The sequence below is a fragment of the Heterodontus francisci genome, chromosome 2, assembly GCF_036365525.1.
Source record: "Heterodontus francisci isolate sHetFra1 chromosome 2, sHetFra1.hap1, whole genome shotgun sequence".
In the NCBI taxonomy this organism is placed as follows: Eukaryota; Metazoa; Chordata; class Chondrichthyes; order Heterodontiformes; family Heterodontidae; genus Heterodontus; species Heterodontus francisci.
In genome coordinates this window covers 151776732-151789387 of record NC_090372.1, presented here as the reverse complement: position 1 = coordinate 151789387, position 12656 = coordinate 151776732, and the positions used below count along the sequence as shown (strand labels likewise).

The 12656-nt window shown below is 45.2% G+C and overlaps 1 protein-coding gene across 1 annotated transcript in view; it reads left to right on the top strand.

Annotated features, from left to right (window-relative positions):
* Positions 1 to 12656, top strand: part of abitram (actin binding transcription modulator) — a 57906-nt gene that overhangs the window by 551 nt on the left and 44699 nt on the right.

The window sequence follows — 12656 nt, the reverse complement described above, 5'->3', positions numbered from 1 at the left end:
AGTCTGAGCTGAATTTCCTGACTAACGGGATTTTTTTTTGTTCCTGGGATTTGAGCGTTGCTGACAAGGCCAAGTGTTTATTGTCCTTAAGGTCGTGGTGAGCCGCCATCTTCAACGGTTGTAGACCCACGGCGTAGGTACTCCCACAGTGCTGTTAGGAAGGGAGTTCCAGGATTTTGACCCAGCGACAGTGAAGGGACGGCGATATAGTTCCATGTCAGGATGGTGTGTGATTTGGAGGGGAACTTGGTGGTGCTGTTCCCACGCGTCTGTTGCCCTTGTCCTTGTAGGTGGAAGAGGTCGTGGGTTACGAAGGTGCTGCATTACATCTTGTAGAAGGTGTATGCTGTGTGCAGGTAATGCAGGGAATGAACGTTTAAGGTGGTGAATATGGTGCCAATCAAGCAGCCTGTTTGGTCCTGGATGATGTTGTTGAAGCTGCACTCATCCAGGCAAGTGGCAATACAGGAGAGTGTTCCAACACACTCCTGACTTCTACCTTTGTAGATGTTGATAGGCTTTGGGGACTCAGGAAGTGAGTTACTCACTGCAGAATTCCTAGCCTTGGACTTGCTCTTGTAGCCACAGTGTTTCTATGGCTGGTCCAGTTCAGTTTCTTCTTAATGGTAACCCCCAAGATGTTTTGGGTGAAGGATTTGATGATATTGCCATTGAATGTCAAAGGGAGATGGTTAGATTCTCTCTTTTTGGAGATGGTCATTGCCTGGTACTTGTGTGGCATGAATGTTACTTGCCAATTATCAGCTAAGGCCTTATGTTGTCCATGTCTTGCTGCATGCAGGCACAGACTGCTTCAGTATCTGAGGAGTCATGAATGGGACTGAACATTGTGCAAGCATCAGTGAACATTGTCACTTCTGAGAATATGATTGAACGTAGTTCATTGATAAAACAGCTGAAGATGGTTGTGCTGAGGACACTACCCTGAGGAATGCCTGCAGTGATGTCCTGGAGCTGAGCTGCCACAATAATCTTACTTTGTGCTAGGTATGACTCCAACCAGTAGAGAGTTTTCCTCTGATTCCCAATGACTTCAATTTTGCCAGGGTTTCTTGATGCCACATTTTTGATGCATTATTGCCTTGGTGTCCAGGGCAGTCACTCTCACCTCTTGAGTTCAGCTGTTTTGTACATGTTTGAACCAAGGCTGTGTAATGAGGTCTGAAGCCAAGTGGCTTGATAGCATTATTGCCAACACCTTGCATCACTTTGCTGATGATTGAGAGTAGACTGATAGGACAGTAATTGGCTGGATTGGATTTGTCCTGCTTTTTGTGGATAAGACATAACCTGGGCAATTTTCCACATTGTCAGTAGATGCCAGTGCTGTAGCTGTACTGGAATAGCTTGGCTAGGGGCGCAGCTAGTTCTAGGGCACAAGTCTTTAGTGCTAAAGCCAGGATGTTGTCAGGGCCCATAGCCTTTGCTGTATCCCGTGTGTTCACCTGTTTCTTGATATCACGTGGAGTGAATGAAGTGATCTAAAGACTGGCATCTCTGATGGTGGGGACCCAGGAGGAGGCTGCGATGGATCATCCACTGCACTTCTGGCTGAAAATGTTTGCAAATGTTTCAGCTCTGTCTTTTGCACTGATGTGCTGAGCTCCATCATCATTTGGAATGAGGATGTTTGTGGAGCTGGCTCCTCCTGCTGCATGTGGCAGGACTGCAGAGCTTTGATCTTATCCATTGGTTGTAGGATTGCTTAGCTCTGTCCATTGGTTGGTGCTTCCACTGTTTAGTGGGCATCTCGTCCTGTGTTGTAGCTGGGATGTTGCATTGGTACAGTGTTGCTGGATTAGGGGAAGAAAGAACAGCTGGGTCTGCTGATTAGCATCCGATGACTTGAGTCAGAAGGAGATTAGATGGAAAGAATTTGGCTTTCCTTCCTGAGTTTGTGTCCAGGGAGGAGGATGGATGGGGAAGAAAAGGAAAACCTTGAGTTATAGTTTGAGGAGTACATTTTTTAAAGGATTGTGCCAATGTCTGAATACATGTGACTAATAGTTTTATACATCGCCATTTGAGAAAAATTATTTCCTGTCCCTAGAAGGACCTCCTAGTTCTGATTTGAAGGAACCTTTTGCTGTAGCGTTTCCATTGCTTTTGATGCGGTTCTGAATCTCACCATAGCCTGACAGAACTGAGTTATTTCCAGGCTATGAAATTGGTTCATGGACAGCTGTTCCTTGTTTTTAAGACAGTAATGAATACTTTTGTGTCTGACTATATTGTTCCTATTTGCTTATTGGTTTCTGTTAACCATATGGCATTGGTAAAATGGTTAGCAGGAAATAATTATAGCTGCTAGACTGGGTCTGTGGCAGGTGGTGAGGGAACCAACAAGAGGGAAAAGCATACTTGTCCTTGCCAATCTGCCTGCTGCAGATGCATCTGTCCATGACAGTATTGGTAGGAGTGACCACCACACAATCCTTGTGGATACGAAGTCCTGCCTTCACATTGAGGATACTGTCCGTCGTGTTGTGTGGCACTAACACTGTGCTAAATGGGATAGATTTCGAACAAATCTAGCAACTTAAAACTGGGCGTCCATGAGGTGCTGTGGACCATCAACAGCAGCAGAATTGTACTCAACCACAATATGTAACCTCATGACCTGGTATATCTCCCACTCTACCATTACCAACAAGCTGGGGGATCAACCCTGGTTCAATGAAGAGTGCAGGAGGGCATGCCAGGAGCAGCACCAGGCATACCTCAAAATGAGGTGTCAACCTGGTGAAGCTACAACCCACTGGTTGGAATCGTACCTAGCACATGGGAAGATGGTTGTGGTTGTTGGAGGTCAATCATCTGAGCTCCAGGACATCACTGCAGGAGTTCCACAGGGTAGTATCCTCGGCCCAACCATCTTCTGCTTCTTCATCAATGACCTTCCTTCAATCATAAGGTCAGATGTGGGGATCTTTTGCTGATAGTGCAATGTTCACCATTCTCAATTCCTCAGATACTGAAGCAGCCCGTGTAGAAATTCAGCAAGGCTTGGGCTGATGTGAGTTGCAAATGTTATTTGCCACTTGAGTGTCAGGCAATAACCATCTCCAACAAGAGAGAATCTAACAATCTCCCCTTGGCATTCAACGGCATTACGAGTGCTGAATCCCCCGCTGTCAACATCCTGGGGTTACCATCGACCAGAAACTGAACTGGAGTAGCCATATAAATACCATGGCTACAAGAGCAGGCCAGAGGCTAGGAATCCTGTGACGAGTAACTCGTCGCCTGTCTGCCATCTACAAGACACAAGTCAGGAGTGTGATGGAATACTCTCCGCTTGCCTGGATGGGTGCAGCTCCAACAACACTCAAGAAGGTTGACACCATCCAGGACAAAGCAACCTGCTTGATTGGCGCCCCATCCACAAACATTCACTCCCTCTACCACTGACACATAGTGGCATCAGTGTGTACCATCTACAAGATGCACTGCAGCAACGCACCAAGGCTACTTAGGGACATCTTTCCAAACGTGTGACCTCTACCACCTAGAAGGGCAACAGATGGAGGGGAACTTTCAGGTGGTGGTGTTCCCATGCAAGCCGCACACCATCCTGACTTGGAACTATGTCGACGTTCCTTCACTGTCGCTGGGTCAATATCCTGGAACCCGCCTCCTCTTAGCACTGTGGGTGCCTACCCCACAAGGACTGCAGCGGTTTAAGAAGGCAGCTCACCACCACCTTCTCCTGGGCAATTAGGGATGGACAATAAATGCTGGCCTAGCCAGTGACACCCACATCCCATGAAACAAATAAAAAAAAAAAAATACATTTCACAATAAAAGGCGGATAGTGCAGTTCCACAGCAAATTTGGGGGGGAAAGTAATTCTATCTGTTTAAAAATTGAAATTGTAACTATATATCATGATGTAATGCATCACTTCAAAAGTAATTCATTGCTTGTAAAGTCTTTTAGATGTCCTGAGAACAACATAAAGTAATTTCTGTCTTACTAGCTAAATAGCTGAAAATGCAAATTCTGACTGAAACAGAAAACCTGAATAGTTGAGGCATATTGACCAGGAATTTTAACTGAATTTAAGGCCGGGACCAATCTGAGTCGATTTATGATTATGGAGAATCAGTGGGGTCAGCTCCTGGGATCTGCTCAATTGTATTATTTTTTAAAAAAAAGTCAGTCATACCACTGAAGATCGACTATTGCTTTTATAAGACAACTTTTATTCCCAGGAGTCTGGTGATTATTTTGCACACTTAGTGGCTTCCTCTGAATCTTCCCTTTTAATAATTATCAGGTCCAGATCTACAGAGTATTGCTTCTACAGTGTACTTAACTTGGGGAATTTGGTGAATAAGGGAATTCAGCACAGCGAGGGAAGAGATGCTATTGTATTTTACAAAATAAAGAGCGGTCTGAGATAGGGAGCAGGAGACAGTGAGACTTGAGCTGAAGTCTAGAGGCTTTAATTAGGTGAGAAGGTAGATGATTGGTGAGTTTTAAAGTTTATTTTCTCTTAACTAGGGCAGTAGTTTAAACTAGGACTGTGAAAATATAAGTACTGTATTAAATTTATAGCTTAACTAGTTAAACTGCATATATCTACAAATAATCATTGAATAGAGATGTTAACTAATTACACAAATAAAATAAAACTAGTATAAGATATGGCAGTGCAGGTTCTGGTCTAGACTGCAGAATGTGAGAGTTTGTGAATGGCGAGACTGTCCCAAGCAAACAGGTCTTCAGGAGATGTCTCCATCTTAAATCTCTCTGGTCATTGAGCTTGAGTGCAAGTTGAAGAGACTGACGCACAAGGGAGGGGGAGGAATTTCTGGATAGTTTTATCCAGAATACAGTCAGGCCCCAGGGGAAAACACATCCTCAGGAAAGAGAGGGCGTGACTGTTAGCCAGGTAGTGGGGCTTTACGAGAGGTTGCGAAGTAGCTGCTGCTGACACTGATCCTTTCCAACTGGTGCAATGTACTCGCTACCTGTGAGGCCAGGGAGGACAGCCACTATGCAGACCAAGGCACCATGGCTCAAAAGGCTGTTCAAGGTGGGGGAAGAGCAGAATAGAAATGTGGTAGTAATAGGGAATTCTATAAATTAGGGGAATAGACAGCATCCTCTGCAGCCAAGAACGAGTATCCCGAAGGGTTTGGTGCCAGAGTAAGGGATATCTCACGACAGCTGGAGAGGAACTTGGAAAGGGAGGGGCTAAATCCAGTCGTCATCGTCCATTTTGGAACAACCACATAGGTAGTGTTACAACCAGGTGGGAAGGGGTCTAGGGGTTCCCTCTCAACCTTTGCCGACAGGGGAGGTGGTGGCGTAGTGGTATTGTCACTGGACTAGTAATCCAGAGACCCAGAATGTTGCTTTGGGGACATGGGTTCAAATCCCACCACAGCAGAAGGTGGAATTTGAATTCAATTAATAAAACTGGAATTAAAAGCTAGTCTAATGATGGCCATGAGACCATTGTCGATTGTTGTAAAAACCCATCTGGTTCACTAATGTCCTTTAGGGAAGGAAATCTGCTGTCCTTACCTGGTCTGGCCTACAGGTGACTCCAGACCCACAGCAATGTGGTTGACTCTTACATGCCCTCTGAAATGGTCTAGCAAGCCACTCAGTTGTATCTGACCGCTACGAAGTCAATAAAAAAGAATGCAACTGGATGGATCACCTGGCATCGATCTAGACACCAGAAATGACCACGGCAAACCTCACCATGTTGACCCTGCAAAGTCCTCCTTACTAACAGCTGGGGGCTTGTGCCAAAGTTGGGAGAGCCGTTCCACAGACTCATCAAGCAACAGCCTGACGTAGTCATACTCACGGAATCATACCTGACACGCAATTTCCCAGACACTGCCGTCACAATCCCTGGGTATGTCCCGTCCCACCGGCAGGACAGACCCAGCAGAGGTGGCGGCACAGGGTATACAGTCAGGAGGGAGTTTTCCTGGGAGTCCTCAACATTGACTCCGTGAAGTCTCATGGCATCAGGTCAAACATGGACATGGAAACCTCCTGCTGATTACCACCTACCGCCCTCCCTCAGCTGATGAGTCAGTACTCCTCCATGTTGAACACCACTTGGACGAAGCACTAAGGGCGGCAAGGGCACAGAATGTGCTCTGGGTGGGGGACTTCAATGTCCATCACCAAGAGTGGCTCGGTAGCATCGCTACTGACCGAGTTGGTCGAGTCCTAAAGGACATAGCTGCTAGATCGGGTATGTGACAGGTGGTGAGGGAGTCAACAAGAGGGGAAAAACATACTTGACCTCGTCCTCACCAATCTGCCTGCCGCAGATGCATCTGTCCATGACAGTATTGGTAGGAGTGACCACTGCACAGTCCTTATGGAGGCGAAGTCCTGCCTTCACATTGAGGATACCCTCCATCATGCTGTGTGGCATTACCACTGTGCTAAATGGGATAGATTTCAAACAGATCTAGCAACTTAAAAATGGCCATACATGAGGCGCTGTGGATCAGCAGCAGCAGAATTGTACTCGACCACAATCTGTAACCTCATGGCCCGGCATACCCCCCACTCTACCACTACCATCAAGCCAGGAGACCAACCCTGGTTCAATGAAGAGTGCAGGGGGGCATGCCAGGAGCAGCACCAGGCATACATCAAAATGAGGTGTCAACCTGGTGAAGCTACAACACAGGACTACCTGCGTGCCAAACTGCATAAGCAGCATGCGTTAGAACTAAGCGATCCCATAATCAACGGATCAAACCTAAGCTGTGCAGTCCTGCCATATCCATCCCTGTATGGTTGTGAACAATTAAACAACTAACTGGAGGAGGTGGCTCCACAGGTATCCCCATCCTCAATGATGGGGAAGCCCAGCACTTCAGTGCGAAAGATACGGCTGAAGCATTTGCAACAATCTTCAGCCAGAAATGCAGAGTTGATGATCCATCTTGGCCTCCTCCTGAAGTCCCCAGCATCACAGATGCCAGACTTCAGCCAATTTGATTCGCTCCATGTGATATTAAGAAACAACTGAAGGCACTGGATACTGCAAAGGCTATGGGCCCTGACAACATTCCGGCAATAGTACTGAAGACCTGTGCTCCAAAACTTGCCGCGCCCCTAGCCAAGCTGTTCCAGTACAGCTACAACACTGGCATCTGCCCGGCAATGTGGAAAATTGCCCAGGTATGTCCTCTACACAAAAAGCAGGACAAGTCCAACCTGGCCAGTTATTGCCGCATCAGCCTACTCTCAATCATCAGTAAAGTGGTACGCAGTGTCATCAACAGTGCTATCAAACAGCACTTGCTTAGCAATCACCTGCTCAGCGACGCTCAGTTTGGGTTCCGCCAGGGCCGCTCGGCTCCTGACCTCATTACAGCCTTGGTTCAAACGTAGTCAAAAGAGCTCAACTTGAGATGAGGTGAGAGTGACTGTCCTTGCCATCAAGCAGCATTTGAGAGTGTGGCATCAAGGAGCCCGAGCAAAACTGAGGTCAATGGGAATCGGGGAAAACTGTCCACTGGTTGGAGTCATACCTAGCGCAAAGGAAGATGGTTGTGGTTGTTGGAGGTCAATAATCTGAGCTCCAGGACATCATTGCATGAGTTCTTCAGGGTAGTGTCTTAGGCCTAACCATCTTCAGCTGCTTCATCAATGACCTTCCTTCAATCATTAGGTCAGAAGTGGGGATGTTTGCTGATGATTGCACAATGTTCAGCACCATTCATGACTCCTCAGATACTGAAGCAGTCCGTGTAGAAATGCAACAAGACCTGGACAATATCCAGGCTTGGGCTGATAAGTGGCAAGTAACATTCGCACCACACAAATGCCAGGCAATGACCATCTCCAACAAGAGAGAATCTAACCATCTCCCCTTGACATTCAACGGCATTACCATCGCTGAATCGCCCACTATCAACATCCTAGGGGCTACCATTGACCAACAACTGAACTGGAGTAGCCATATAAATACCGTGGCTACAATAGCAGGTCAGAGGCTAGAAATCCTGCGGCGAGTAACTCACCACCTGTCTTTCCAAAGTCTGTCCACAAGGCACAAGTTAGGAGTGTGATGGAATACTCTCCACTTGCCTGGATGAGTGCAGCTCCAATAACACTCAAGAAGCTCGACACCATCCAGGACAAAGCAGCCCACTTGATTGGCACCCATCCACAAACATTCACTCCCTCCACCACCGATGCACAGTGGCAGCAGTGTGTACCATCTACAAGATGCACTGCAGCAACGCACCAAGGCTCCTTAAACAGCACCTTCCAAACCCGTGACCTCTACCAACTAGAAGGACAAGGGCAGCAAATGCATGGGAACACCACCATCTGCAAGTTCCCCTCCAAGTCACACACCATCCTGACTTGGAACTATATCGCCGTTCCTTCACTGTCGCTGGGTCGATCTCCTGGAACTCCCTTCCTAGCAGCATTATGGGTGTACCCACCTCCCATGGACTGCAGTGGTTCAAGAAGACAGCTCACCACCACCTTCTCAAAGGCAATAAGGGATGGGCAATAAATGCTGGCCTGGCCAGCGACGCCCACATCCCATGAATGAATTAAAACAAAAATAACAGCGTGTGATTTTAGAAACACTGTGTTTTTAGTTCCCCCTCAGTGAATCCTTGTTCACTGCTCCAATTGTAAGGCAAATAAACCAGACATGTTTCCTTAGATTTAAACAAGAAAGGTGGAAGTTTATTAATCTTAAACTCTAATCCTGTTCACAAATACGAATAGGTGATGTGACCAGGCTAGCGTGCATACACGATAAACGCGTGCAGATAGAGACAGAAAAAGTAGAAATGAATAAAGGCGAAAAGTTTGAAGCAATATCTGGTAATTATTTGCGGTCCTTTGAGTTCAATGTGGACTCTTTGGTTGCCAGTAAGTCTTGCTGTTCATTGGAGCCCAGTGCATGCTTTAACTTGTTTCGATGTAGGAGTCTTTTCTCTCTCTCTCTCTCTCTCTCTCTCTCTCTCTCGCTCGAGGTTTACATGTCTTCAGTGGGTCCAGAGCCTTGTGAGATAGCGAGGGAGAGACAGCCAGGAGAGAGGCTTCCAGCTTCAGTTGCAAACTGCCTTCTGTTCCTTTCTATGTGGCACAATTCAACTCCAAGTTGGCCAGCAGGTCAGTCATGTGACTAACTGGTTTAACTATTCCTGCGTTTGTGGATTGTATCATTTTAGCAGTCCCTGGAATGCGCTTCCTTACACCTTCAATGTCTGGTGATCAAGATACCATTTGCGTTAATTGGCCCAGGGAGTAGTCCTTTGTTTCCACAAGCACTGTCTCTTACTATGCAAATTTCCTCCAGTCAAAGGTCTGGTGATCCCTTTAACAATCCCTTCCTCCAGCAACAGTTTAAAATCATTGTTCATATGATGAAATTAATATGCCTCATTCTTAGCAGGTGGTGCATAACAGTCGGAATAGGGAGTAAAACTTACTGAAAGAATATCAGGAGTTAGGCTGTAAATTTAAAAAGCAGGACCTTGAGGATGATAATCTCTGGATTATTGCCCGCGCCACATGCAAATTGGCATAGGAGCAGACCTATCAGGGGAATTAATACACGGCTAAAGGGCTGGTGTGGGGAAGAGGGGTTCCTTTTCATGGGACACTGACACCAGTTCCGGGACAGGAAGGACCTGTACCAATGGGATAGGCTTCATCTGAACCAGGATGGGACCTGCGTCCTTGTGGAAAGGGTAACTAGGGAGGTGGCAAAAACTTTAAATTCGTAAGATGGGGGGAGGAATCTACAAGAAACATAAGTAGTCTAAATGTAAACAAAATAGGGAAGAAGAGCATCGGAAAGAATGGAGTAAGGGAGGCCATTGATGGCAATAAATAGAATTCTAGAACAGGAATCTTAAAAAGTTGGTTAAGCAGAAAGTGAGTGGAAAAGTCTGTACAGCGATGCACACAGAGGTCATCATGTGTTGGGAGGAACCAGACGTCGTAGGCATTACTGAGACTTGGCTACAGGAAAATCAGGACCGGGAATTAAACATTGCCGAACATTTAGAAAAAAAGAGGGAAAAAGGGGAGGTGGCGTAGCTGTACTTATTAAGGATAACAAAGTCTGCAAAGGGATGTAGATAAGTGAGAGCAAAATTTGCCAGATGAGTATAATGTGGCTAAATGTGAGCTTATCAACTTTGGTGGGAAGAATAGAAAAGCAGAATATCGTTTAAAGAGAGAGACTGCAGAATGATGCAGTACAGATGGATCTGAGTGTCCTTGTACATGAATCACAAAAAGTTAACATGCAGGTACAGCAAGTAATTCGGGAGGCAAATGGAATGTTGGCATTTATTGCAAGGGGGATGGGGTATGAAAGTAGACAAGTCTTGCTACAACCATACAGGGATTTGGTGAGACCACACCTAGAGTACTACTTACAGTTTTGGTTCCCTTACTTCAGGAGGGATGTACTTGCATTGGAAGCAGTTCAGAGAAGGTTCACTAGGCTGATTTCTGGGAAGAAGGGGTTGCCTTATGAGGAAAGGTTGGGCTCATTGGAGTTTAGAAGAATGAGAGATGATCTTATTGAAACATAAGATTCTGAGGGGGCTTGACAGGATAGATGCTGAGAGGATGTTTGCCCTCATGGGGGAGTCTACAATCAGGGGGCACAGTTTCAGAATAAAGGGTCTCCCAACTAAGATGGAGAGGGTCGTTAATCTTTGGGTTTCTCTACCACAGAGAGCAGTGGAGGCTGGGTCATTGAATATATTCAAGCCATAGATATACAGATTCTTAATCTACAAGGGAGTAGAGGGTTATGGGGGTAGGCAGGAAAGTGGAGTTAAGGCCACAATCAGATCAGTCATGGTCTTATTGAATGGCGGAGCAGGCTCAAGAGGCCAAATGACCTACTCCAACTCCATTTCTTATGTTCTTATGGGACGGCAGATGTACTCTGAACATATTTAATTTGTTAGAAAAAGGTGTAGTGCCAGAGGACTGGTGGATAGGTAAGTTAATTCCTATATTTAAGAAGGGGGACAGAACATGTCCAGGGAATTATAGACCAGTCAGCTTAGCATTGATGGTAGGACGGATTCCATTATTTTTCCTAAAGGGGATAATAGCGGAACATCTAGGAAATAAAAATATAATAAATAGCATGGATTTCAAAAGGGAAAATCTTGCTTGACCAACCTTATTGAATTTTTGGAGGAGGTAACAGAGCAGACAGTGGTAATGCAGTATATGTAATTTATCTGGATTTTCAAAGGGCCTTCGATAAGCTGCCCCATAATAGACTAATAAGGTCAGAGAATGCGGAATGGGGACAAGTGTCGGAATGGATTGCTAGCTGGCTTCAAGACAAAAGCAGAGAGTGGGAATAAAGGGTGGTTATTCAGAGTGGCAGAAGATGGGAAGTGGTGTTCCACAAGGATCAGTGCTGGGACCACTGTTGTTCACAAGTTACACTAATGATTTGGATTTTGGAATCAAAAACACAATTTCTAAATTTGCAGATGACACTATATTTGGTGGGGTGTTAGGTAGTCAATACTGAGGAGGACTGTAACAAAAAACAGGAGGACATGAATAAACTTGCAGATAATTGGCAAGTGAAGTTCAACACGGATAGATGTGAGGTAGTACATTTTGGTAGAATAGGGAGGTCACTTATTACTTGGAAGGTGCAAGTCTAAGTGGGCTGGAGGAACAAAGGGATCTGAAGTACAAATATAACAATCACTAAAAGTTGCACCACAGGTTAGCAAGGCCATTTAAAAAAAAAAGCAAACTAAGCACAAGGCTTTATTTCTAGAAGGTTAGAATTGAAAAGTAGGGAAGTTATACTAAACCTGTATCAAACCTCGGTTAGATGCGTGCAATTCTGGTTGCCATATTATAAAAAGGATATAGAGGCACTGGAGAGAGCGCAGAGAAGATTTACAAGGATGATACCAGAAATACGTGGGTATACATATCAGGAAAGGATGAACAGACTGGGTCTTTTTTTTTCTCTTGAGAAAAGAAGGCTGAGGTGTGACCTAATAGGGGACTTTAAAATTATGAAAGGTTTTGATGGAGTGGGTACAGAATGTTTCCACTTCTGGGGAAGAGCATACTAGAGGCCATCAATGTAAGATAGTCAAGAAATCCAACAGAAAGTTCAGAAGAAAACTCTTTACCCAAAGACTGGTGAGAATGTGGAACTCACTACCACAGGGAGTGATTGAAGCGAATAGTATAGATGCATTTAAGGGGAAGCTAGACAAGCATATGAGGGAGAAGGAAATAGAGGTTTACTATGATGGACTTAGATGAGGAAAGATGGGAGGAGACTCGAGTGGAGAATAAACACCTGAATGTCCTGTTTCTGTGCCATATATCCTATGTAATCCTGTGTACCTGCATTGTGAAGTAAGCGGAAAAGCAGAATTCTATTTGATAAACAGCTTTATCAAAGACATTAAAAATGCAGATTAGTTTTCAGCATAATTTTAAGGAGAGGATACTGATACTGACGGTTGTGCTTATTGTTGCAAAATAATTGTTGATGAAATTACCTCATTATTTTAGCTGTATTTTTAAGACTGTGAAAGCAAGGTACTGTAGGACACACCAAGTTTGTCTCAAAAACACTGCATCTAATGATGAGTCTG